Below are 6,000 nucleotides of genomic sequence, written 5' to 3'. Positions count from 1 at the left end.
TGCTGTTGTTGTATGACTTCAAGTCATTTCTGACTTATAGTGCCCTAACACAGCCCTACAATGGGGTTTTCTTGGCACAATTTGTTGGGGGGGGGTGCTTTTACCTTCTCTGGGTTTGCCCAAGGTCACCCAGTGGGTTTCCATAGCTGAGTGGAATTCAAATCCAGGCACCCTGAGTTGTAGTCCACTGCTCAAACTGCTACACAACATAGGCTCTCAGAATATTGCTGCAGTATTTTGGGAGAGAGGTGGGATCTTGAAGAAACCTAATTGGCTAAAGAGGTCATAGAAAGAGTCTTAATGGACAACTGGCACTTTTCTTGCCAAAGGCAATGTGTTTGTGGGAGAAGGTTGTGAGAGGCAGAGAGCATTACCCTCCAAATCATGATTAAAACAAGGAGTTTTCCCACTTTTAAAAGATGCTATGAGACTGCATGGGAAAAGATTAAACTGCATGGGATATGTTTGTGTGATCCATGACAGCTTTGATTGCTCTGCTAGCTTTTTGCAGTAAGAACTCAGCCATAGTCCAATGTCTCTAGGGATATTTTCTGGTATCTGAGCAAAAGACTCAACCTGGTGAGAGAAATAAGGTCATCATCAGTGTGACATTACTTGACAGAATGTGTTTGAACAATACAAAACTCATAGCTGTCCTCTTCAAAATTGTTCCTCATATAAGGCATATAGGTTTCCCTCGCTATTTAGCCAGACAATGTACATTAATCTGTCCATTACTATAGATTGAAGAGGGTAGTCCCATAGAAGTCACCAAGGGGAAAACTGGACACCTAGGCATTTATGTCATGTTTGGGGGGGGGGGGAGGCAAACCACCACATTTTGTAGCATTGGGGGCATATTTTGTTTTGTTTTTTAAAATGGAGATTGGAGGCTTTGGGAGTTTCCCAGGGGGCTTCATGGGTCAGAAAGGGACCAGCAGCCATATAGAGTCTGCAAGTTGCCTTTTCTCCACACCTGGAATATACCATGTCAAGGTTTCCCTATGGTGAGGCAAAATGTAACATTAGACTAGACATTCACCATGAAGCATAATAGAACAGAGAGCTTTAGAGTGGCAAATTCTAAATGGAGAACTGTTGCTTTCTGTCATTTGTTTTTGTTTTAAATAATCTTTAGTGTAATCTTTGTGTGACGAAGAAGCTGTCTGCTTTTTGATTACACACATGAACATATGTAAGGCCAGCACTAATCCTGCATGATTAAGGGAATTATTTGTGACTAGTGGTTAAACTAAATTCAAGATTTTCCAACATGTAGATTAGTTTATTCATTTCCCCAGCTTAGCGCTTCCAATGTACTGTTCTTTCCAAATATGTTTGTAAACTAGTTCACATTCTGAGACACATGTATATAAGAACTCTGTTAACACTGGCTGTAGCATACCAAGAACTTTTAAAAAATTCTGTAGGACTTCAATAGAGAGGGCTCATGGTTAGCACTCCTGGGTACCTGTTAAGGACCATACCCTAGCAGACCAGGAGTTGTTGTTATCCCTCTGGCCCTGATCATTTTCCTCTTAGATGTTCTGCTTGGTTCTCTACTTTCTCCAAGCAAGGCAGCATATGAGGAAGAGCAAGGGAAAAGAATGTTAGTCTTTGCTTGCTCTAAGTGAGAAGGCAAGTGAATAAGCTGGTATGACTATGGCAAGGAGCAGAAGCACTGAGGACAGCTTGCAAAATCATCAGTGGATTCAATCAATAGTATAGTTTGATTCTTGTTGGGCCTATAGTAACAGCTTGCTGTCTACAGACACAGAAATACCATAAATATTAGCTAAACTTTGTCCGCTTAAGCATGTTGTATTCCTCACCTGTTTAGCTTTAAGAACTTTTCTTTCTGGAACTTTTGTACTTCAGTGCAGATTTTGATCTTAAGTGCTTATCTTACCATCTGACTTGGATCTTGATTTATCCAGCATCACTTTTCTGAGGAGGTCCAACTAGCTATCCATTTTAGATAGTGTTAGAAAGTATTTTAGAAGATATTTAAGTCCAAAACACTCTGCAAAAATAATCTGAGACCACTGTAACTGCTCTGGCTCAATGCTAGGGAAATATGGGAACTGTAGTTTTGTGAGATATTTAGCCTTCTCTGTCAGAGAGCTGTGGTGCCACAATAAACTACAGTTCCCAGGATTCTCTAGCACTGATCCAGGGCAGTAAAAGCAGTCTCAAACTGGAGTATTTCTGCAGTGTGTTTTGGATCATAGAAAGTATTTTTATTCCACAAAACATTTTATGCTTGACTTGCTTTCTCCTCCCGCTCCTCCTTTTATCTGTATTCAGCTAGTTTTTAATGCTGTGATGTAGTTTTAGTGCTTTAACATTTCGTTACACTTGTTTTTCATATTGATACCCTGCCTTTCCATTAAAAATGTCAAGAAAGAACTAAACAGTTTCTTCCAGGGTAAGCCACACAGGAAATTTATTTATTTATTTATTAAATTTATATTCTACTTTTCTTGAACAAAATGAAGCTCAAATATGTTTGAAATAATAAAATTAAAATTAAAAGAATAAAGAACAAAGAACAAAAAACAAAGAACAAAGGAGGAAACAGTTTGAACTGCATAGATCAGTGCCACTCAAAGTGATTCCTGGAATGGCACCAGTCCCTGAGCTGGTCCCCGGTAAGTTTCTTAGACAGAAAAACACATTTATACCCAATGGGCACAAATATGGTGCTGGGCCATGGCACAACGGAAGAAAAACAATTGCTGACCCCCTACATCAGACACCCTGAAAAGCACTAATAAATGATGACCTAATAAAAAAAAATGAACATGGACTTAGGTTGAAAATTAAATAAGTGTGATACAAACAAATCATAATGGCCTGTTACAGACTGCCAAAATAAAGCTGCTTTGGGTCTCTTTGGAGGTATGCTATTTAAATGATGCATGGGTCCTAAGAGTCCGGAGGTCGCACCAAAGCCACACTCCATTCCTAAGCACCAAAGTGCAGCTTTTGGTGCAGCTTCCGGATTCTTAAGATGCATGCATCATTTAAATAGCATACCTCCAAAGAAAGCCGAAGCAGCTTTATTTTGGCAGTCTGTAACAGGCCAAAGTATCATCCACAGAAACAGAACTTAATAGAAGCTTATCTGAGCCTAAAACCAAGCGATTGTAGAGACAGACCTTAAAGTTCAAAGCAAAGTCAGCAAATACACACACACATTCACTTTTCTTTTCACCCCCAAATACAGTTGTTGGTTTTAATAACATTCACTTCAGGGGCTGCAAGTTTAGGTCTGTAACTTTGATTTACAATTATGTCAAGTTTATCAAAGGTGATTTCCTTTGCCTCAGAATATAAACTGTTATTAACTTCATACGGAGTAGAATTTCCTTTTTTCATTGTTTCCAACCTTTCCTGTTGTGGCTTTCATACTTACTCTACATAACTAGAGAAAAGAATTGGGAATGAAATGAAGCTGGGCTTGTCAGAGAATATTTCTACTCCATTAACAGTAAACACCCTCTGAACACCTTAGGACAGTGGTCGGAATAATGTGCTGAGAGACTGCAATTTGGTGCACACCTACTTGGGAGTAAAACTATGCATATTGAACTCATTGGAGTTTGCAGGCATAGGACTGCAATGTAACTGGACTCACAAATTATTCCAGGAAAAATAAGGACTTTAGGTAAAAACATATGTGCTCAGGACCATTCGACACTTAACTTGTAAGAGATCCCAAGTATCTACTTGTTATTGTTGTTGTTTGCCTCCAAGTCATTTCTGATTTATCCTGACCATAAAGGCAAACCTATCACAGACAAGTTTTCTTGGCAAGTTTCTTTAGAAAGGGGTTGCCATTGCCATCCTCTGAAGCTGAGAGAGTATGCCTTGTTCAAGTTCACCCAGTGGGTTTTTGTGCTCAAGCAGGGATATTAACCCTGGTCCCCTGAGTTGTAGTCCAGCACTCCAGTCACTATACCATGCTGGCTCTCTTGGTTTATAAATACAAAACTCATAAGCAGACCATAGGGATGTTAGTAATAACAAAACAAAGGTGTTGAATATTCATAATTTACTGTACTATCAAAGGAAACTCACTCTTGCATGTCCTGCCCATTCCATCATCAGTTTACATGCTAAAGTATATTTAGAAGTACACTCATCCCTCCATATTTACGGCTTTGATATTTACAGATTTGATTAATATGTTCTCTCTAGGAATATCTAGGTCCTCCAGTGCAACTCTGTGGTCAGCTTTAATTAAAGGTTGTACTGAAGGACCTAGAGATTCCTAGAAAGAATACTCTACTAGGCCTTTGTAGCTCCTCCAGTGCAGTTCTATGGTCAGTGTCTGTCAGAGGACCTAGAGATTCCTGGAGAGGTGCTATCTCAGGTAAAAATATGGTGTTTTTTTAATTTGTGGTTTTTCCATATTCACGGGGTTCTTGTGCCCCTAACCCTAGTGAATATGAAGAAACAAGCGTATACTGTTTAAATGGAAAAAAAGGTCCAATGGAAGAAAGCAGGAGTTAAGGCAAGCTACTCAAAACAGTAAGTAAACACTATTGTTAAATAAAACAGTTTTACTATTAAACCATGTAGGATCAGTAAAGAAAGTGTCTTTCTAAACATGAAGAGTAAACAGATTTTCCATTGTTTTAATTAACACATCACTACCCTGGATCCACCACCAGGAGTCAACGTACTCTCCGTTCATCCCACTTTGTCTGGTGCCAGGAAAGGCAAGGCTGGGTGGCTGCTGTCCAAGATCTGATGTTTGGAGACCTAACTGAACTGTGTTTCTTCTGGCATTCAGCACTCCCTAATCCATCTCTTCTCCTCCTCTTCAGAGACTAGCAGAACGGGTGAGGATTTACAGATTATGGCACAGTGAGAGTGGTAAATTTTTGTTTGAGAGCCAGACCTACACAAACTTAGTTGGGAACAAGTCCCATTCAATCCAATGGAATTTATGTCCAAGCAAACATAGAATGCACTAATAGTTGCATATTCAACAAATATTGAAGGGGTATTTGTCTTTTGTTTTATAACTCTTTGTGTGCCTGTGTACTAAAGGAAGACTTGCAATATATCTCAGACTTACAACAGTTGGGCTGAATCAGACCATTTGGGGAGATGTCTGAATCAAAGGGGCTAGTCACACTTACGTTTTTTGCATGGAGGGATTCACATCTGTGAATCAATTCACCATTCCCACAACATTTCAAGGCAGTGATCTCTCCATGGCATTTAAATCTGGCCTGAAATTATCATTTGCCACCATTCTGGATCAAAATTGAGGTGCCTCCATTTCCTGAACAATGGCTGCACAATCCGAATTGATCCAATAGCTTACTCACATTATTGGAGATGTGGATCATTGCGGTTCTTAAAGAAAGAACCACTAAGGGATTTGGTGCTACATGTACCAGTTTATATGTGCTTTTCAGTTGCCCCCACTCCCTCAAACTGCACTGAATAGAATTGGTGCAAGTTTGAATGACAGTGTGTGAATGGGGGCAAAGTAGAATGCCTTTGAAAGGGATCCTATCAAACTGAACACTCTTGAAAATTCATAATTTAGTTTTAGAGAGACAAACACAGTGTATCTATACAAACTGATAACATTTCACAGTGAATGATTTTGCTAGGACTCCCCTGTCACACTGCTTTGGGAGTGGATTCTGAACTGTTTCAGGACTAATCCGGCATTTGGTGCTTTTCACTATTTGTCACTCCCAAGATGATATTATAGCTATCTTGTTGGAGTCTGTGGGATATGGGTAGTTACTTGAAAAATGATGGATGCTCAGATCCTTCTGTCTCTGTCACTGTGTATTTCACATTCATCATCTTTCCTGCTGCACTTCTGTGACATTGGTGCCAACCAAGCAGAAACCAAAGAAAATTTCAACTGTTTTTCATCTGTCATACACCACTAGTTGCAGTTTCTCTCTTTCTGAATTTTTGCAGACTTCTTCCCAAGAGATAACCCCATTACATATGTTCTTTCCA

Source organism: Sceloporus occidentalis, unplaced genomic scaffold (genome assembly GCF_023333645.1).
Source record: "Sceloporus occidentalis isolate IW3139 unplaced genomic scaffold, rSceOcc1.0.p SCAF_2, whole genome shotgun sequence".
Taxonomy (NCBI): domain Eukaryota; kingdom Metazoa; phylum Chordata; class Lepidosauria; order Squamata; family Phrynosomatidae; genus Sceloporus; species Sceloporus occidentalis.
Note: the sequence above shows the minus strand (reverse complement) of the source record.